A 22,922-nucleotide genomic window follows, 5' to 3' on the forward strand; every position below is an offset into this window, starting at 1 on the left:
CAGTATATTCCAAACCCACTTCGTTGTTACAAGTGTCAAAAGTTTGGTCACGGTGCCCAATCCAGCAGAAATCGTGCAGCATGCTATAGATGTGGTAAAGATGATCATGAAGGTTCTGACTGTTTGTCTTCTCCAAAATGTGTCAATTGTCTTGGAGATCATATGTGTTCGTCAAAGTCATGCGAAATCTGGAAACATGAATATGAAATTTTCAAAATCAAAATCCAAAAGAATGTCACATATGATGAGGCAAAACGTTTAGTTAACGTAGCCTCCCCTCAGTCATCAGGTGTACCATATTCTGCAGTTGTTGCTCGCCCCAATACTAAGTCTATTCTGTCAGTTGCATGTCAGACAGATATCACCTGGGTTGAAGCTGACAAACACACTTTAATTGCATCAGATTCTACTGTTGATAAACACCAAGCAACATCAGCTTGCCAGACTGAATCACAAACAATATCTCCTGTTGTGAAAAATCCTTGTCAAAAAGTAGATTACAGACAAAAAACTGATCGAGTACAAAAGGGATCACGTGATCCTGTTCAAATCTATAACAAGTTTCAACTTTTAGAAGACATGGACGTCTCTCCTCATCCCCGTGCGCGAAATAGAAACAGTTCGCCTCGGAAGGGAAAAGTCGGTCCCCTGTACTACCACCTGCTATAAAATGAACAATAACTCCTTAATCCAATGGAATTGCAGAGGACTTAGGGCCAATTTTAGTGAAGTACAGTTACTAGCACAGGATTTTAAACCATCAGCATTTAGTTTTCAAGAAACGTACCTGAAACAAAATGATATCATTCTTTTTCACCCCCTGCTGACAAAGCCACTGGTGGATCTTCCATATTGGTGAGACATGGTATAATTCATAGCCCTGTTCCTCTTAAAATCAATCCTCAGGCTGTTGCTGTTCGTCTTACTTTACATATAACCCTTACTCTTTGTTCCTTGTATATCTCCCCTTGTTCCATTCTCCATCAGAATGATCTTCAAGATTTGTATGACTAATTACCAAAACCCTGTATCATAATGGGTGATCTCAATGGTCATAACCCATTATGGGGAAGTCCTGATACCAACAGTAAAGGGAAAGTTCTTGAAGAGTTTATATCTGATAATAATCTATGTATGCTCAATGATGGCTCTGACACATATTTACATCCTGGAACGGGAACATAGTCTTCCTTAGACTTGTCACTCACTGATTCAAACGTTTATAATGAGTTTGAATGGTCAGTCCATAATGGTCTTTGTGGTAGTGACCATTTTCCAACAGTACTTACAGCAATTAACCCTTCCGATGATCCGCCTGTAACAAGATGGAATTTTTCAAAGGCAAATTGGCCATTATTTCAGACCACCTGCCTTATAGAACTTAAACCAGTCCTTTTCATGGATGTACCTGATCCAATTAAAATGTTCTCGGACAAACTGAAACATATAGCTGATGAAACTATTCCTAAGTCCTCTGTAAATCCGCACATCCGTAAACCATGGTTTAATGATGAATGCAAACAGGCTAGGAAAAAGAGGAAGAAAGCAGAGAAATATTTTCGTCATCGTCCCACTGTTCATAACTTAAATAATGTAAAAATCAGTTACGCTAAAGCTTGACGAACGTTTAAACACATTAAGGCCAATTTTAGTGAAGTACAGTTACTAGCACAGGATTGTAAACCATCAGCATTTAGTTTTCAAGAAACGTACCTGAAACAAAATGATATCATTCTTTTTCACCCCCTGCTGACAAAGCCACTGGTGGATCTTCCATATTGGTGAGACATGGTATAATTCATAGCCCTGTTCCTCTTAAAATCAATCTTCAGGCTGTTGCTGTTCGTCTTACTTTACATATAACCCTTACTCTTTGTTCCTTGTATATCTCCCCTTGTTCCATTCTCCATCAGAATGATCTTCAAGATTTGTATGACCAATTACCAAAACCCTGTATCATAATGGGTGATCTCAATGGTCATAACCCATTATGGGGAAGTCCTGATACCAACAGTAAAGGGAAAGTTCTTGAAGAGTTTATATCTGATAATAATCTATGTATACTCAATGATGGCTCTGACACATATTTACATCCTGGAACGGGAACATAGTCTTCCTTAGACTTGTCACTCACTGATTCAAACGTTTATAATGAGTTTGAATGGTCAGTCCATAATGGTCTTTGTGGTAGTGACCATTTTCCAACAGTACTTACAGCAATTAACCCTTCCGATGATCCGCCTGTAACAAGATGGAATTTTTCAAAGGCAAATTGGCCATTATTTCAGACCACCTGCCTTATAGAACTTAAACCAGTCCTTTTCATGGATGTACCTGATCCAATTAAAATGTTCTCGGACAAACTGAAACATATAGCTGATGAAACTATTCCTAAGTCCTCTGTAAATCCGCACATCCGTAAACCATGGTTTAATGATGAATGCAAACAGGCTAGGAAAAAGACGAAGAAAGCAGAGAAATATTTTCGTCATCATCCCACTGTTCATATCTTAAATAATGTAAAAATCAGTTACGCTAAAGCTCGACGAACGTTTAAACACATTAAACGTCATACTTGGAAAAATTACGTTTCCAAAATACATTCCCGTACTCCTATGTCAAGGGTATGGAATATGATCCAAAACGTTAAAGGCGAGGGTTCCAAATTCAGCATCTCAAAAATGATAATAACATACTAACTGAAAAATCTGATATTGCAAACATTTGGCTAAACATTCGTCCTCCTCAAATTATCATCCAAAATTCCAGACTTATCAAACACACCGAGAGAAGAAACCAGTGAATTTTAAATTTGATAATGGTGAAAATCATAACGAGGTATTTTCGTTACATGAACTTCATATTGCGCTACCACAGGCTCACGACACTGCAACAGGACCTGATGATATCCATTACCAACTCTTAAAACACTTGCCTGAATCATGTCTCGAAACGTTACTTGGCATTTTTGACCATATTTGGACAACACAACATTTTCCCTCTTCATGCCGAAAAGCCACAGTGGTTCCTATTCCAAAGCCTGGGAGGGATCATACAGATCCATCAAATTACCGACCTATATCCTTAACTAGCTGCGTTTGCAAAACCATTGAGCGAATGATAAATAATCGCTTAGTCTGGTTTTTGGAAACCAACAATCTGATTACTGATATACAATATGGTTTTCGTAAAAACCGAAGCACAATTGAGCACTTGGTTCGTTTGGAATCATTTGTTAAAAATTCTTTAATTAAAAAACAACATGCAGTATCAATCTTTTTGATCTTGAAAAAGCATATGATACTACTTGGAAGCATGGTATTTTGAAAGATTTACATTCTTTTGGGTTGAGAGGTCGCTTGCCTCAGTTTATATCTAATTTTTTAAATGACAGACAGTTTCAAGTACGTGTGGGAACAACCCTCTCAGACTACTTTCATCAAGATCAGGGTGTTCCACAAGGCAGTATTTTGTCTGTGACTTTATTTAGTATTAAAATCAATAGTCTTTCTAAGGTTTTAAGTGATTCAGTAGATGGATCACTATTTGTGGATGATTTTAATGTTTCTTGTAGAGGTAGAAATATGCATACAATAGAGATGCATTTATCTCAATAAAATTGAAAAATGGTCACTTGAAAACGGTTTTAAATTTTCTATAACGAAAACAAATTGCTTGCATTTCTGCAGAAAGTATAAACCGCATAAAGATACAGAACTATTTTTAAATGGCACCCCCATCAAAGTAGTAAAGGAGGCCAGGTTCTTGGGTCTTATTTTCGACTCACATCTAACTTTTCTACCCCACATTAAATCCCTTAAAACTAAATGCTTGAAGGCACTTATCTGTTAAAAGTTGTTTCCAATTCAAAGTGGGGAGGAGACCAAACTACCCTACTCCATTTATACAGATCTCTCATCCGTTCGAAACTTGATTACGGCTCCATCGTGTATGGTGGGGCCTGTAAAAGCAACCTCAAAATACTTGATTCTATCCACCATCAAGGTCTAAGACTATGTCTTGGGTGATTTAGAACTTCTCCTATTGACAGTCTTTACGTCGAGGCCGATGAGCCATCTCTTACTCAACGACGTATAAAACTCTCCTTACAGTATGTAATAAAACTGTATTCTAAGGAGGCCAACCCTGCATTTACCTGTGATTTTAATCCTCTTTATGTGGATTTATACAATAAAAAGTCTTCTCTTGTTCCGCCTCTTGGACTTACAGTGAAACCTTTTCTGTCTGCTTGCGGCATTGAGCTAGCCAATATATCTACTTTCGTCTCCACCTTGGCAGTTAGTTAGACCCGAAGTTGACCTAAAACTGACGAGGTTTAAAAACTCAGAAACTAATGAATTACAATATAAACAAGAATATAATCAATTCTTTAAAAAGTAACTATAATACATACAAATCTTTATTTACAAATGGGTCCAAGGATGGTGGCGCAATGGCTTGTGCCACTGTCATTGGATGCAGAACAATATCTCTCAGATTACCGGATAATAGTTCTATTTTCACAGCTGAAGCAAACGCTATAATAACGGCTCTTAAATATATTGACATCCTAGACATAAACAGTATATTATCTATTCCGATTGTCTTTCTTGCCTTCAGGCAATTAAAAACCTGTCATGTAAACATCCACTTTTAATAGAAATAATTGAATTATTTAATAATCTTGCAACTGGCCAATACGACATCGTCTTTTGTTGGTTACCCAGCCATGTGGGCATTTCTGGCAATACAATGGCCGATCTTGCTGCCAAGGCAGCACTCAACAAATCCGTGACTCCACTTCTTATCCCATACTCTGATTATAAAGCTACAATTAGATCGTATATCAGAGATCTGATGCAAAAGAGGTGGGACACCCAAGTGGGTGTAAATAAATTACATGCAATAAAACCTTATATTGGTTATACCCACTTGGGTTGTCAGTACAGATTTGAGGAGGTCATTATGAGGCGATGTCGTATTGGCCATACAAGATATACTCATGAATACCTTTTGAAAGGTGAGGATCCTCCGTTCTGCATCCCTTGTGATGAAAGAATCACAGTCAAGCATATCTTGCTTGACTGTGTTGAGTATTCCATCACAAGGGATCAGTATTTTAATTCACAAACTATGAAGGATCTTTTTAGCAATATTAGCCCTCATTTCATTATTGCATTTTGAAAGGAATTAGATTTGTTTTTTAACTGAACTGTAAATAGATAAGTATTTTAAAATTGGAAGATTAAATTAGTAACTCAAATCGTTAGTGGCTGTACCCTCAAAGGGGGTTGAAGTACCGTAAAATCATTGTCCACCCGAGAGGGTACATAAGTCCAAAAACATTTGAAGTAAATTTAAGTTTTCCATCCTTTTTATCGTAGAATAAGTGTGTTTTTACTTTATGGCTAGATTTGTCTAAATTGCTAACAGCTGAGGGGATGATGTAAACCCAACTAGGGTCCATGTAGGAGGCAAATGTACTGTAAGTCCCCATGGTCCTTAGTATGGTGATCTACCTTCAGTTGTTGGCAACCTATAGCTCATTTTTATACTGTCCTCTATAGATGCATTTTTTAAGTCTATTCACTAGTTTTACATTCTACTCTGTGATATTCTAGTTAGTGTTACTATGTATGTGCTATTAATTCATTTGTATTATCATAATTACTCGTTCTCGTCACGATATGGCTGCAATATTGCCGATGTGACGTTAAATATTAATTCACTCACTCACCTCTGGAGTTCGACCTTGAAAGTTAGCTGGAAGCACTTACGGACCCCTTGGTCCAAATGACGTCCCATCGGACGAGCCGTTGCCGGTTCGGGCCCCCATCTCATGCATGGGGGACTTCCCCCAACATCTCTCACCTTCTCCGGACAGAAGGAGGAGGAAAACGAGATCCAAAGGAGTAGATTGAATGACGTTTCTCTGGCTGCTAGGGTACTCGACTCAATGAAGACACTCGTCTCGAGCCTCTAGACCAGCGGCTGGGCCCTCCAAACCCTCCGCCGAGGTCCCTCTCCCCGGGAATCTTCCCATTCACCCTGGAGGGTGGTAAGGTTGACTTCTCTCATCAGACATCCTAACCCTCCGATGAGGTGAATATATATAACCCTCCCCTCATTCGCATCCTTCCAGAGACTGAGGACGCTACCCCTCCACCTACAAGAGATCTGGTAGCTCACCTGGCGGCTGTGGGGGAATTTCCATGAATCCCGGAGCTTAATTGACTGGTGTGTCCCGCCGGTCCTCCCTCCTCTGATAGCAGATCCTTCCATAAGGCCTGTAGGGGGCGTCTCACGAAATATGTACCAAACTGGTTTCACAAGAAAAAAAATGGTGATTTACAAAAATTTACAAAATTTAAAGGTCATATTTACAAACATTTACAACGATTGTAAAGGTGATGTTTACGAGGCTTGTAAATTTTTGTAAATTTAGGAAGGATTTTACCATTACTTCTTTCAATTTCCCATTTCTCAAGAATCCCCATGACTCTGTAAACTGACTACTTTATTATTTCTTTTGTTCTTTTAGAGTTCTTACTGTTGATATGCATAACAGATCTTGCATGTGACATATGTATTCATGAAAACTGAAGGAATAAGCCATATTTTGTATAGTCCATGTGTGCTTCATATCAATGCAACTGCGTCTGGTGCGTGAAAACATGAAAGTTGATGTGTATGGCCAGCATTGATCTATATACCAAATACTTGTGCCTGTTAAAGCAGATGTCTTGCCTTTGTTCGAGATCATCATCCCAAGCTCATTCCGGTCATTTTACCACTCTACTCCGTGGGAACTATATGCATTCTCCACGAGGTTAATTCTTCAGTCATATTTAGTATCAAATCTAAACGAAGCAGTGACGAAGAGGTAGGCAGATCTTAAGATGGACAGATTATTAAGATCAGATAATTCACTATTTCCATATAAGATTATCTTCAAGCTTTACCCATGTTTGTGATTAAAATTTATATACATATGTGACAACACACGCTGCATTTAAATTTTGTATTGTATGGTACCGGTGTCGATATGAACTGTAAACTGTTCACAATCCTATTTCATGTTTTATCAATAAAAAACAAACACAATAATTAAGCACGAAAAATGAGATGTGTAAATCATTCCTTCTGCTGGTGATGACTGTGTGGGATTAGTTAAATGACCAAACCCAGTTGAGCATGCCTTATAATCCTCTTACTCTTAAAATAAACAACTTCAGTCCAAAGATGATACCACAAGTGGGATTATTTGGCTGATTTGAGTTAGTGTTTTGATAACGCTTAGTCTTGATGAACAATAGTCCATTTCAACAACATGGTCAATTGGTAAAATTCATATTAAAGTGACATACCTTTATTTACATGTTTCACAAACCGTTGTGTACACGTGCACTGTCCATTGAATTTCTTGGTTGGAGAAGTTACAGAGAGGAAGAGTAACTCAAAGTAATTTGATGACCTTTTGAGATCTAAATAAATATATGAACACCCAATGGGAAAATGCAGTTGATTATTGCACACCAACACACGGACATTTTTGCTGTCGTGAATTTGAGACTTTACATCTACAAAGCCGTTCAGAATGTCTGTCAGCGATATTTCTTCAGAGGGCACATTCAGCTCAGGTGAGTATATTGCAGATAACGCAAGTATATTATTTGTAAAATCAGTAAGGCAATCCTGATGACGCCATGTGTTCCTTCAGCAGCATGGTTGTTGAGAAATCTTACACTCAAGACTACCATATCATTTAGCAGGGAGCTCAATACACAGAGTCGTAGAGTAATCCTGCCATTCAGTAAGTGTTTAGTATATTGAATCATGATATGAGAACAACAGCCCGACTAATTGGCTGATCAAAGGTTTACTACATGTCATAAATATCCTTCCTGGGACTTAATCAGGCTATGGGGGTGGAATATATTCCCCAGGTAACACCAGCTGTTTTTTGTGGTTGAGCTGAAGGATTACCTGTTGCATGTAATTTCAATTATAATGTATAATTAGTATAAGACTGATTTTGGACGTATTCTTATAGACGTAAAACGTTCTGTTTTATGTTTTAAGAGATAGGTTTCACCAAAAACAACAATGACGGAGCAATACAGACTAATCCCAGTATTCATGCATATACGTATTTTGGGTTCCCATATCACACGTCATTATATGGATGGAATAGTGACTTTAATAGATATATCCTTTTCAAAATCGATAAGGCATTTCAAAATCAAATTTAATACAAATATGTTTTAAAAACTAAATTGACTATTTATTTCTTTCTTTGTAAACGTTTTCAGACAAGATATTCTTCTACGATGTTGTATTAGCAGTAATTCGACTTTATTTAAGACTTTAGTTGTAATACCTGCTAGTAATTTTGTTAGGTTTTTCAAAATGCTAATTGCTTTTTTCCCATGAATTTACTTTCACAGACAACTGTGAGGCAGGCTCTACGGAATGCTGAGTCTGTAAGAGGAATGACCCTAAATCCACAAGAGACGTAAGAATATACTTTAATATGATTTAAATACAGTAACTACAAGACTTTCAATGCATTAAACAATTCAACAGTTAAAACTTCAGGTGTTTCTACAATAACCTTGACATGAATTTATCTTCATTGTGCTGACAATAAATTTAGAATTGTATTTTTTCAGGTTGGAAACAGGACAGAATATGGATGCTAAGGCAGCTCTCCCCGTTATTCCGCACGCTGAGTTTCAAGGTATTGCAGTTCTGTTTTATGCTCTGTCCGATATGCATCAGTGCACAACAAAAAATGAGCACAGCCCACTGTCATATGAATAAGAATGCTCATTTCTTGAGCTCCAAACGTGACTTTTGTTGCACAGTAAAATTATGCAACAAAATGTGATGTTCATGGGCGATTTTGTTCAACCGTTTGAATCGGGAGCATGTGTTTGGTGACGACTTCTTGGTATAATTCTGTAATCACTCTATAATATACGTCAGTTTTATTGAAACATAAAGTCTCTGTCAGGGTATTGTATGTTGTTTGTTGCGGTGGCTATACCAAGATGTTTGCAGACAAAAAAGGAAACCGTCTCAAGAAAGAAAAACAACCAAAACAAACACAAAGATGTCATGAGAAAATGTTCTAGAAAAACTACAATAAGTAAACATGAAAACCAATTTAACTAGCTTTTGGGAATCAAGAATTAGATGAAACTGTTTTAAGAGGATGCACTATGTAACTTAGCTTACCATCAATTAACAAGGAAGAAGGCATGTTAACTGATGAATCTTAACTGAGATGATATCAATTAAGAAGGCATTAGGCCTTGTTAATTAATGAACCCTTACTGACATGACTTGCTCATTAATGAACAAGGGATTAGGCCTTGTTATGTGTTGAGGCTTTGTTCAAGGCTGGGAGATACAGTAACAATCACCCCACGGTATTAATCCGTGTGATCTTTCAAAGGAGGAAAAAGGTTGTACCATACAACACCTGTGTTCTAATGCACTAAATACACAAGTATCAATAATACTTGCTATGAGATTATGAGAATAACTATTGATTCTGTTTTCACATTGGCTTACCATTCACTTAATGCAAGTATAATCATATTGATTGTTTTCTTCAGAAATCGAGTTGAAGGGATGCAACAGACAGACCTCCCCAGCCATAAGAAAGCAAAATATGAACAAGTATTAAAGAATGCACAACTACAATGCTACCCCATTGTTTTTGATTGTATATTTGATAACAGTGTGTAACATATTTTCCGTAAATTTGTAAATGGACTGTATTTGTATGAAATTCAATCTTCCTCTTTCTTGATGTAATCTGTAAATAAACATCTAGTGTAAGCTTGACACTGTCTTTTTGTTTTGGAATAACTTAATTCGCATGAAAGACGTGAGTATTATAAAAGTGAAACAAATTCCGCATTATAGAGTACCATTTCCATCAACAGTGCAGTATTGACCATGGAGCACTATCAAGCGAACATCAAATATATTTCAATGTTATAATATGCTAAATTCCTTGTTCACGCGTCATAAACCAAATTCAGCACATTACAACTTTCACCACCTAAACAACCCACTCCTCGGTGCATTATCGCGATGATGACACTGCAAGATGTCAAACCAGCCTACAACTCAGCAGAAACATTTTCAAAATGTTTTTTATCCAAGTCTTTATCCAATATCGTTCCTATGCCATGTGAATAAAATGACAATGCACAAAGTCGAACGAACTGCGTTTTTTACAGGCACAAGGTGGATAAGAACTTACTAGTATTTGGCGTTACCACTATTGATCACGAGATAAAAAAAAACACCCCAAAAACATATGAAATATCAACATGTCAAATATTTCACCACTCTAAGTACTAGTAACATATATTCCATTACATCAGTTCTGCTGTTTGTAAGAAAATAAATAAAATTACAAGCGTACAATCGCGATTCAGAAGTGCAATATGTTGTACCAGGGAGCCTATATAGAGTATCGTAGAGTATCCCTGGTTGTACTTGGACTTTCGTCCCTCGTAACGAAGGCAGCGGAGACCAAACCCGGTCATAGCTGGTGGATGTGCACTCAAGTGTAACGACGGTTTCATTTGTCTGCTTCATTTGCTGATACGCCGAGGGCTCATAAGGTGGGGCCCATAGTGTGTTCAGAAAGATGATGTGTTTGATGGGCATTTTAGAAGTATGGAGAGTCACAAGAAAGTAAGGTTCTTTATGGATAACAACTTTTTGTATTGTATATGATGCGTCGTTTCAGTATGGATTGATATACCGTTGTCAAACAAAATCATATACACTATGTTGTTATCCATAAAGAATGTATGTACAGATGTTGGGTTTTGTAAACCCATCTCTGAATTTGCGTTCGATCCAATCAAAAATCATCCCAGTAGAGATGGTGAACTACTGGAAACTGTCATTCGTCCAAGTAAAACGCAGGACTTGAAACAGACAAGCGTTTGCACCAGTTTCGGTGAGATCCAGTCATCTGAGAAAAACGGATGCAGTTTCTTTGCAACCCATAGACATAAAAACATGTCATATGTACAAGTATCACACCTGCTTAATTACATAATGTGGCTGAGACAGGACTCGGGTGCATGAGTCATCAATCAATTTATTTTGTTTATGGCGTATAGCCTGATAGGTGTTAAGTTTAAATTGCATGTGTTCAATGATTGAAGCTGTGCATTGCATATTATCTTTAGCAGACAGGCAGCCATACATATAGGTGTCAATAAACCAGACATTAAGCTTTCTCTGTGATAGAGGCTGCTTCTAACAATCAACATGTTTTTTTATGTAACGAGTAGATTATTTACTTGTTTGTGTACACAACCAAGATTATACTACTGCTCACGATCTCATACTCCGGTCATGCATACTGTTTCAAGCTCCGCGAACCTTTTCACTGCGCATGCGTTATGGGCGCAGCGCAGCACAACTGTTGAAACAACTTCTTCCCCTAGCGCTGCTGGAAATTTAGTGAATCGCTTGAACTCAGGATTCGCGGGGATTTTTCCATCGCCTTTTTTTCTTTATAGGTTGAATTGGCATTTTGTATGATTTGTTTCGGTAACTGGTTCTTTATAGGTTGAATTGGCATTTTGTATGATTTGTTTCGGTAACTGCATACCGAAAGGTATCAGAATCTGCAAAGTTGTGTTTTCCTTTTTTATGTGACCTTTTAGAAAGTTTCGTTCCATGAGATAACCTATCAAAATAATACAACATATCAGTAATGCACTATGTTCCAGGGAGGGCAGTTCTCTCTGGAGGTCTTGATGTTTCTTTTTCTATGGGAGCAGTGTCTAGCCAGCACTATGTTGCACCATGTTCAGTTTATTTTTTTGCGTCTCCAGTCCAACATGAGATTTATCATCTCGAAAACGTTGGGATGGGCTTTTCCAACAAGTTACTTTAACCTCCCATGCCAACCTCTTACCTGTTATTTGTCCAGGGCACATTTCTGTCATGGGGTTCCATTCCTGAAGGTTATTGTTTAGTTATGTTAAACATAGCAGTATGTGTTAACTGCAGCTAGCCCGTGTGCAACAGGTGTAGACCCACGAAACCTAAAATTATTCAGTTAGGTACAGTTCATTCGGCTTATGGGACTTCATGTCTCAATGATTTTATGGGATTATGGTGGATTTTTGCTTGGCTGACCACAGAAAGGAAGAATCAACAGAAACAACAAAAATCAAATATGATTGTGAAATATTTCAAAAGGTGACCTATCCCATCGGTATCACTGGTACTATTGGTAAAGGTTGGATCGACCACATGATTCATAGCAACATACACTGTCATGTGTTAAGTTATCACAACACAATCTCTATCATTTAGCAGATTATCAGAGGTGACAAGGTGATACTGTTTATGGTTATTGTTATTCACTGTTTCCAAACACAAAACATGTGGGATATTGAGTCGGAATTGTTTTCTAAACAGCTTGCGCATAGTGAAAGAAACACCCATGCATCTTCACTCCACCGAACACTGTAGTAAGAGCATCAGCATCCTACCCCTAACAGAGTGACCCCTGTCCACTGAACAGTGGTCTGTCCCACTCTTATTTCACGCCCCAGTTACCTCATTAATTATGTCGAGGGGTCAAACTGTAATTAGCCTTTGGGATTTATTAGGTGTGAATTTGAGGCCTTGCAGACCGTTATCAGTTATCTCCCCTTGTGGATCTTTACAAATTGTAAATGTCTTGTAAACATCATCTTTCCAAAATTGTAAATGTCTTGTAAACATCATCTTTCCAAAATTGTAAATGTCTTGTAAACATCATCTTTCCAAAATTGTAAATGTCTTGTAAACATCATCTTTACAACGGATTTACAAGCTTGTAAAGGTGAACTTTTTTCCCAGTATTTCAGCTCGGACTAGACAAGTTCGTATGTTAGATTCTGGAGTCGGGCTTCGACATCCCTGTCTCCTCCCCTCCAGCTCTCACCTGTCGTCCGGTCAAACGGCTTCCTGATCTGGACAGGTTTGAGTTGATATTGGAACAGGTGGAAAAGCTAATTGCCAAGGAGGCAGGGGAGGAACTCCCTCTCGAGAATCTATTACTCCTGGCTTTTACTCTCTGATATTTCTCAGGCCCCAAAAGAAGTCTGGAAAATAGTGGCTGATTCATGATTTGAAGGAGTTCAACTCCTCCTTCCTCGAACAGCCGCCATATTTTCGACTCTTGACGCTCGGATCAGTCATGTGGTCGCTGGAGCCCTCAGACTAGATGATATCCCTCGACCTTCAGGATGCATACCTGCACATTCCGATCTATACACCCGATTGCAGGTAACTCCGTTTCATCCTGAGAGGTCGCCACTTTCAGTGGAAGGTCCTTTCGTTCGTTATTTCCTCCGCCTCATGGCTGTTCACGCGAGTAACTCAACCCGTTGTCCACTTCCTTCACAAACATGGGGTCCCGTTCCTGATGTATCTGGACGATGGGTTCGATCATGAACATTCGCCGGCCCTGTCCGGAGGGATCTTCTCCTAAGTCAGCCAAGTGGACAGATACACGAGAACCCTCAATCTGCTCCTTTTGGCTAGTATACAAAAGAGTCTGAAGAGGAGTGGGTACTCCAACCGGGTCACTTCTGCCATAGTGGGCTCGCAGAGGGTGACAACTAGAAAACTGTATGGTTTCTGGTTGCAACGGCTTCAGCCGCTAGGATCAGCGAGATCGACGCTCTTCATGTGAACCTCTTGAGGTTCGAACCGGTGGATGGTGGATCGGCCATTCTAGGGCTCGATCCCACTTTCGTGTGTAAAAATCAAGAGACGGACGAACTCGACCGCGCTTTCCACATCCCCTCTTTAACTCCACTAGTGGACCCCAATGAGGATGGAGTGAGTGAGTGAGTTAACATTTAACGTCACATCGGCAATATTTCAGCCATATCGTGACGAGAACCATTAATGTCATACATAATAAAGAATGGTAAAAAATCTGTCAACAAAGGACAGTAAAGCAACTAGACTATCACAGGAAAATATTTAAAACTAGTAATGAAATCTAAAACAATTCAACTATAGAGGACGATACAATATAAAAACAGGCTATAGACCGCCGACAACTGAAGGTAGATCACCATACCAGGGTCCATGGGGTCTTACAGTACCTTTGCTACCTGCATGGACCCTAGTTGGATTTACACCATCCCTTCAGCCGCTGGCGATTGTAGGAATGTTTAGCCAACTTTTAAAAGAACAAATATACTACGTTTAAAATCGGGTAAGCGGAAATTAAACTGTGAAAGTTTTGAGACTTACGTACCCTCTCAGGAGGACAATAATTTTACGATACTTTAACCCCCTTTGAGGATACAGCCATTAACATTACCAGTTGCTAAGTTACACTACCAATCATTAAAATATAGCTATCTACAACAGTTATGAATCAAACTTCAATCATGAAATCAATTTCTTTTAAAAAACCAATAAGTAAATGAGAACTAACACTATTAACAAGATCCTTGATGGTTTTGACATTGAAATATTTCTCCCTTGTGATGGAGAATTCAACACAGTCAAGCAGGATATGCTTGACCGTGACTCTCTCATCACAAGGGATACAAAACGGAGGATCTTCACCTTTTAACAGGTATGCATGAGTATATCTGGTATGGCCAATACGACATCGTCGCAAAATGACCTCTTGAAATCTGGACTGACAGCCCAAGTAGGTGTAACCAATATAGGGTTTTATTTCATGTAATTTATTTATACCTACTTGGGTGTCCCACCTCTTTTGCATAAGGTCACGGATGTAAGATCTAATACTAGCTTTGTAGTCAGAATAAGGAATGAGAAGTGATGTCACAGATTTGTTGAGTGCTGCTTTGGCGGCACGATCGGCCATTGTGTTCCCAGAAATTCCTACATGGCTGGGTAACCAACAAAAGACAATGTCGTATTGGCCAGTAGCAAGATCAATATACAATTCAATTATTTCTATTAAAAGTGGATGCTTGCAAGAAATGTTTTTAATCGCCTGAAGACAAGAAAGGGAGTCGGAATAGATTATATATTGTTTATGTTTGGGGTGTCTTTCAATATATTTAAGAGCGGTTAATAGAGCGTTTGCTTCTGCTGTGAAAATAGAGCTGTCAGCCGGTAATCTGGAAGAGATTGTCTTAGACCCAATGACTGTGGCACAAGCCACAGCCCCACCATCCTTGGATCCATCTGTGAATAAGGATTTATAGGTATTGTATTTACTTTTTAATTGATGGTATTCTTGTTTATATTGTGATTCATTCGTTTCTGACTTTTTAAATGTTGTCAGTGTAAGGTCAACTTGTGGCCTAACCAATTGCCAAGGAGGAGAAGAAAGTAAACGAGCAGGAGCTATATCTTCTAGCTCAATGCCAGCAGCAGAAAGGAAAGGTTTCACTCTGATACCAAGAGGGGGAACAAGTGAAGACTTCCTGCTGTAGAAATCCTCATACAAGGGATTAAATACACAGTTATATGCAGGGTTTGATTCGTTGGAATATAATTTTGTTACATACTGTAAAGTCAATTTGGCACGGCGTTGGGTAAGAGATGGCTCATCAGCCTCGACATAGAGGCTGTCGACAGGTGATGTTCGAAAGGAGCCAAGACAAAGTCTTAGACCTTGGTGATGGACAGAATCTAATAGTTTCAGGTTGCTTTTGCAGGCTCCACCATATACAATGGAACCATAATCAAGTTTGGATCGTACCAATGATCTGTATAAATGAAGGAGGGTGGTTTGATTCCCTCCCCACTTAGTATTGGAAACAACCTTTAGCAAATCTAGTGCCTTCAGGCATTTAACTTTAAGAGATTTAATGTGTGGTAAGAAGGTTAAATGAGAATCGAAAATTATACCCAAGAATTTAGCCTCCTTTACAACTTTGATGGGAGTGCCATTTAAAGATAGCTCTGGGTCCTTATGCGGTTTATATTTTCTACAAAAGTGTATACAATTAGTTTTTGTTTGAGAAAATTTAAAGCCGTTTTCAAGGCACCATTTATTTATTTTATTTAAACACAACTGTAATTGCCGTTCAATGGTGCGCATATTTTTACCACGACAAGAAATATTAAAATCATCCACAAATAGTGATCCATCGATTGAATCAGTTAAAACCTTTGATAGACTGTTGATCTTAATACTAAACAGAGTGACAGACAAAATACTGCCTTGTGGGACGCCCTGATCATGAGTATAATGGTCAGACAGGGTTGAACCCACTCGGACTTGAAATTGCCTGTCATTTAAAAAGTTGGATATAAATTGAGGCAAGCGGCCTCGTAATCCAAAGTCGTGTAAATCTTTTAAAATCCCATGTTTCCATGTCGTATCGTATGCTTTTTCTAGATCGAAAAAAATTGACACAGCATGTTGTTTATTAATTATGGCATTCTTAACAAAAGATTCTAAACGCACGAGATGATCGATGGTACTTCTGTTTTTACGGAAGCCACATTGTATATCTGTTATTAGGTTACGAGTCTCCAAGTACCAAACAAGTCGATTATTTATCATGCGTTCCATGGTTTTGCAAACACAGCTGGTTATCGAAATTGGTCTATAATTCGATGGATCAGTATGATCACGTCCAGGTTTAGGGATGGGTACAATTATGGCATCTCGCCACGAAGGAGGAAATTTTGCAGTTGTCCAAATGTCATCAAAAATATGTAAAAGTGTCTCTAAACAGGATTCTGGCAAGTGCTTCTGAAGTTGATAATGTATACCATCAGCTCCAGAAGCAGTATCGTGAGCTTGGTCAAGAGCAGTATGAAGTTCATGTATTGAAAAGGTTTCATTGTAATCTTCCCCATTCTCCGAAGTAAAATTAATATGTTTCTTTTCCTGCTGTTTTTGATATTTTTGGAATTCAGGTACATAATTTGACGAGGAAGAATGTTTCGCCAAAGTCTCACCAAGTTTATTAGCAATATCTGATTTATGAGTCAATAACTGATTCCCATCTTTAATATGGTGAATACTAGATTTAGAGCCCTTACCTTTTATTTTCTGGATCATGTTCCATACCTTTGAAACTGGCGTACGTGAATTTATTTTTGAAACGTAATTTTGCCATGACTGGCGTTTATTTTGTTTAAAAGTACGCCTTGCTTTAGCATTTAAAATTTTAAATTTGTTTAAATTACGGACCATAGGTTGACACCGGAAATACTGTTCAGCTTTCTTCCGAGCCTTCCTAGCTTGTTTGCAGTCAGCAGTAAACCATGGTTTACGTATGTGTGGATTTGAAGAGGACTTCGGGATACATTCATCAGCTATTTGAAGAAGTTCTTTAGAGAAGATTTTTATGGGATCAGAAACGTCAACAAAAGCATCAGGTGTTAGTTTAACAGAGCAGCGAATTTCATACAAATCCCAGTCAGCTTTAGCAAAGTTCCAACGTGATGATGGAGGGACATCAGAAGGTGTCACAGATTTTAATATGGTGGGAAAATGATCACTCCCACAAAGGTCATCATGAACTAACCACTCAAATTCACTCAGTAAAGTAGAGTCCACAATGGATAAATCCAGACAGGAGTAAGTTCCAGTTCCTGGATGTAGATATGTAGAAGAACCATCATTAAATATGCATAAATCGTTGTCCAAGAAAAAATCCTCCAGCACTTTACCTTTTACATTGCTGTCAGTGGGTTATGGCCATTTAAATCTCCCATTATGACACAGGGTTTAGGGAGTTGATCATATAGCGCTTGAAGATCAGACTGTTGAAGCGAAGTCGACGGTGGAATATATAAAGAGCATAATGTGAAAACAACATTTAATGTCATTCGAATAGCAACAGCCTGGAGAGGGGTATTGAGAGAAACGGGACTATGGATGATGCCCTGCCTCACTAAAAGAGAAGAACCTCCAGTAGCTTTATTCCCTGGAGGGGAAAAGCTATGATATGAATTATAATGTCTCAGATCAAAGTTGTGTGTGCTTTTGAGGAACGTTTCCTGCAAACAAAGTGCTGATGGTTTAAAATCCTGTGTTAAAAGTTGAAGATCATTGAAATTGTTCCAAAGTCCTCTACAATTCCATTGTATTATACTGGAAAAGCCACTCATGGCGGCTTAACTGGAGATCGTGAGCAGTTAGATTTTCCCCTATGCTGCATGGGCAGCGATGGATTGACTTCCATGGCTAGAGGTTCCAAGACATTATGAACCTCCAGAGGGGATGTTGACGTAGACAGGTCCTGAATATGTTTAAGGGACCTTGCTTCTTTTTTCCGTTGTAATTTTCGTTCTTTTGCAGTTAGAATTCTATTTGTTTTCTCTTCAGTTATACTGCCGGACGCAATCACAGGGTCAGGAACAGAGTCTGTCTGCGAAGCTGATGAAGTGTTGGTATCTGCAGTATCGATTGGGTACAGTAGTTTTTGGTCGGTAGACACCCAGCTAATAGCAGTTTGACAGCCAGTATCAGATGTGATAGGAGTAGAGGAAACTGCGTCGGTCTACGATCGTGAAGGAGAGGAACTTGTTGATGCATTTGTTACCAACTTTTTTGCCTCAGCGAATGAAATGTCATTGGTGTATTTTAATTTCAATATTTGTGTTTGTGTGACGAAAGAGGGACAAGATTTGGATGAGGACATGTGAGGACCACTGCAATTTGCACACTTGATTTCATCTGTGCAGTCTGCGCTGTCATGCTGTTTACTGCAACGGGAGCAAACTTGGTTATTACGACAAGATTTAGCTCCATGTCCGAACCGCTGACATTTAAAGCATCGAAGGGGGTTAGGAATATATGTCTCAACTCCAATGTTGAAATACCCAGCTTTAATCGATGAAGGAGTCTTCGTGAGGGCAAAGGTAAACAAGTACGTGTTGGTGTTAACAATGCTGTCACCATCTTTCCTTGTAAATCGTTTCACTGATGATACACCTTGGGGCTTCAGTTCTGTGACAATGTCCTCTTCGGACATGTCTGAGAGACACTTAGCACGATCGCGGACAATGCCTCGACGTGAGTTGAGAGTTTTATGCACCGACACAACAATCTCAGTGTTTGCAAAACGATGTGCCTTTAAGAGATTTTGAGACTGCTGTCTTCTTGTACACTCCACAAGCAGGGAACCGGAGCCGAGACGAGTGACATTCCTAACTGTACCACAGATTCCTTCAATAGATTTCGAAACCACAAAGGGATTGATTTTAAGGGGTTCACCATTAACTCCTTCAACGACAAAAAAACGTGGCCAAGAATCAACATTTTGAACAGATTCTTCATCAGAAGATGTTGCTATATCAGCGTCAATGTGACGTCTTTTCGTTTTAGAACGAGGACCAGTCAAATGTGTGGTGTCCATAATGGAACAGAGGTTATTCAGCATCCCTGCTCCCCACCCGCCATCGAGTGTCAACAAGGACGATGTTGAAGTGGAAGCCGCCTACAAACACCAGGGTTACAGGGATGTTATATTCAAGCAAAAATGACTCAGATAGCTATTTCTGCCAAACAGAAAAAAAGGTCAGGGTGGTTCAGCCCAAGACAGATACCCGAAGACAGATAGAATCTGGAGGTCAAAAATGCCAGATTGGCCCATGAGCCACCGCCTTCTGGCATATAGTCTCTAGGCAAAGGTGTTTTCTTTTTAAACTGTTGTCTATTATTTCCATAAAAAAACAGGTATGGATGGAACAATTTACAAATACAGAAGTCACATAGTCAGGGCATGGCGTGACCAGCCGATTGATAGAATCGGGCCCATTCTACCACCCGTCTAGGTGAAGTCAGGGCCAAAGTGGTGTGTTGAGCAACAGGAACACGGTTGCAGGCTCCCATTGCCCTCAACCACCAGGATCCCGTCCTCCACCGACACAGGGCCGCAACCCACGGCTAACGGGTTGGTGGACCAAATATGCCCCCGGGTCCACAACGGGGGTGTTGGCGAGCACTTAGCGTTATCCAGCACCCACCACGAGGAGGTGGCTCGCCACGGGTGCCACATTCTTAAAACAGGAATCTATGTATATGATAAAACCTTTCGACGAAGGACAGTAAAACAACTAGAATATCACAATAAGAAATAAAACTAGCGTGAAAAGTTAAAACTAATATTCCTATTCAGACAATACAATATAAAAACAGGCTATATAGATCACCAACAACTGAAGGTAGATCACCATACTAGGGGCCATGGGGACTTACAGTACTTCTGCTACCTGCATGGTCCCTAGCTGGATTTACATCATCCCCTCAGCTGCTGGTGATTGTATGCAAGATTAGCCACAAATTAAAATGACACATATTCTACGGCTAAGACAAAATGGAAGATCAAATTTGACTTCAAATGTTTTGGGACTTACGTACCCTCTCAGGAGGACAATAATTTTACAGTGCTTTAACCCCCCTCAAGGATACAGCCACTAACACTCTAAGTTACTAATTCAAACTTCCAAGCATAAAATATTTATCTATTTACAATTCATTTAGCAAATCTAATTCTTTTAAAAATGCAATAATTAAATGAAAGTTAACAGAATTAAAAAGATCCTTCAAAGTTCGTGAATTAAAATATTTATCCCTTGTGATGAAATATTCAACACAGTCAAGCAGGACATGCCTGACTGTGATTCTTTCATCACAAGGGATACAAAACGGAGGATCTTCACCTTTTAATAGATACTCGTGAGTATACCTCGTATGGCCAATGCGACATCGTCGCATAATGACCTCCTCAAATCTTGACTGACAACCCAAGTAAGTATAACCGATATAAGGTTTTATTTCATGTAATTTATTTATACCTACTTGGGTCTCCCACTTTTTCTGCATCAGATCACGGATATAAGATCTTATTGTAGCTTTATAATCTGAGTATGGAATAAGAAGTGGTGTCACAGATTTGTTGAGTGCTGCCTTAGCAGCAAGATCGGCCATTGCGTTACCGGAAATGCCTACGTGGCTGGGTAACCAACAGAAGACGATGTCGTACTGGCCAGAAGCAAGATCATTATATAATTCAATAATTTCAATTAAAAGTGGATGTTTACAAGAAAGATTTTTAATCGCCTGAAGACAAGAAAGAGAGTCGGAATAGATTATATATTGTTTATGTTTATGGTGTCTTTGAATATATTTAAGAGCTGTTAGTATGGCGTTAGCCTCAGCGGTAAAAATAGAACTGTTGTCTGGTAATCTAGAAGATATTGTTCTGGATCCAATGACAGTGGCACAAGCTACTGCTCCACCGTCCTTGGACCCATCTGTAAATAAGGATTTATAACTGCTATATTTATGTTTCAATTCATTATATTCTTGTTTATACTGTAATTCATTACTTTCTGATTTTTTAAATGTGGTCAGTGTTAGGTCCACTTGGGGCCTAACCAACTGCCAAGGAGAAGAAGAAAGAAGACGGGAAGGAGCTATATTTTCCAGCTCAATGCCGGCAGCAGCAAGAAATGGTTTAATTCTTAAACCAAGAGGCGGTACAAGCGAAGATTTCATATTGTATAAGTCCTCACACAGAGGACTGAAAACACAGTTATATGCAGGGTTTGACTCACTGGAATATAATTTTGTTGCATACTGTTACGCTAATTTGATACGTCGCTGCTCAAGAGATGGCTCATCGGCCTCAACGTACAGGCTGTCAACAGGTGAAGTCCGAAAGGAGCCAAGACAAAGTCTTAGACCTTGATGGTGAAGAGAATCTAAAAGTTTCAGGTTGCTTTTACAGGCTCCACCATATACAATGGAGCCATAATCAAGTTTTGACCGGATCAGTGATCGATAAAGTTGCAGGAGGGTAGCTTGGTTCCCTCCCCATTTAGAATTTGAAACGACTTTCAACAAGTCAAGTGCCTTCAGGCATTTAGTTTTGAGGGATTTGATATGTGGTAGAAACCTTAAATGTGAGTCAAAAATTAATCCCAAGAAATTGGCCTCCTTTACAACTTTGATGGGAGTGCCATCTAGAGATAGTTCTGGGTCCTTATGTGGCTTATATGTTCTGCAAAAATGTATACAATTAGTTTTGGACTTCGAAAATTTGAAGCCGTTTTCAAGACACCATTTATTTATTTTGTTTAAACACAACTGCAGTTGCCGTTCAATAGTATGCATATTTTTACCTCGGCAAGAAATATTAAAATCATCCACGAAAAGCGATCCATCAATTGACTCGTTTAAAACTTTTGATAAACTGTTGATCTTGATGCTAAAAAGAGTGACAGATAAAATACTGCCTTGTGGAACACCCTGATCCTGATTGTAATGATCAGACAGGGTAGAACCCACACGGACCTGGAATTGTCTGTCATTTAAAAAGTTGGCAATACATTGAGGTAAACGACCTCGCAAACCAAAGTCATGTAAATCCCTCAAAATACCATGTTTCCAGGTTGTGTCATATGCTTTTTCAAGATCAAAAAAGATAGACACAGCGTGTTGTTTATTAATTAGTGCGTTTTTAACAAATGATTCCAGTCGAAGTAAGTGATCGACAGTACTTCTGTTTTTACGGAAACCACATTGTATATCTGTGATAAGATTATTTGTTTCCAAGTACCAAACAAGTCGATTATTTATCATGCGTTCCATGGTCTTGCAAACACAGCTAGTTAGTGAAATAGGTTGATAATTGGACGGATCCGTATGATCACGTCCAGGTTTAGGTATTGGTACTACTATGGCGTCACGCCATGACGGAGGAAAGTTACCCGATGTCCAAATATCGTCAAAAATATTGAGAAGAGTTTCTAGGCAGGATTCCGGTAAGTGCTTCAGGAGTTGATAATGTATGTTATCAGCTCCAGTAGCAGTGTCATGAGCTTGATCAAGAGCAGTCTGGAGTTCATGAATAGAAAACGTTTCATTATAATCTTCACCATTATCAGAATTGAAATTAATAGTTTTGTTTTCT

The sequence above is a fragment of the Haliotis asinina genome, chromosome 4 (genome assembly GCF_037392515.1).
Source record: "Haliotis asinina isolate JCU_RB_2024 chromosome 4, JCU_Hal_asi_v2, whole genome shotgun sequence".
NCBI lineage: Eukaryota > Metazoa > Mollusca > Gastropoda > Lepetellida > Haliotidae > Haliotis > Haliotis asinina.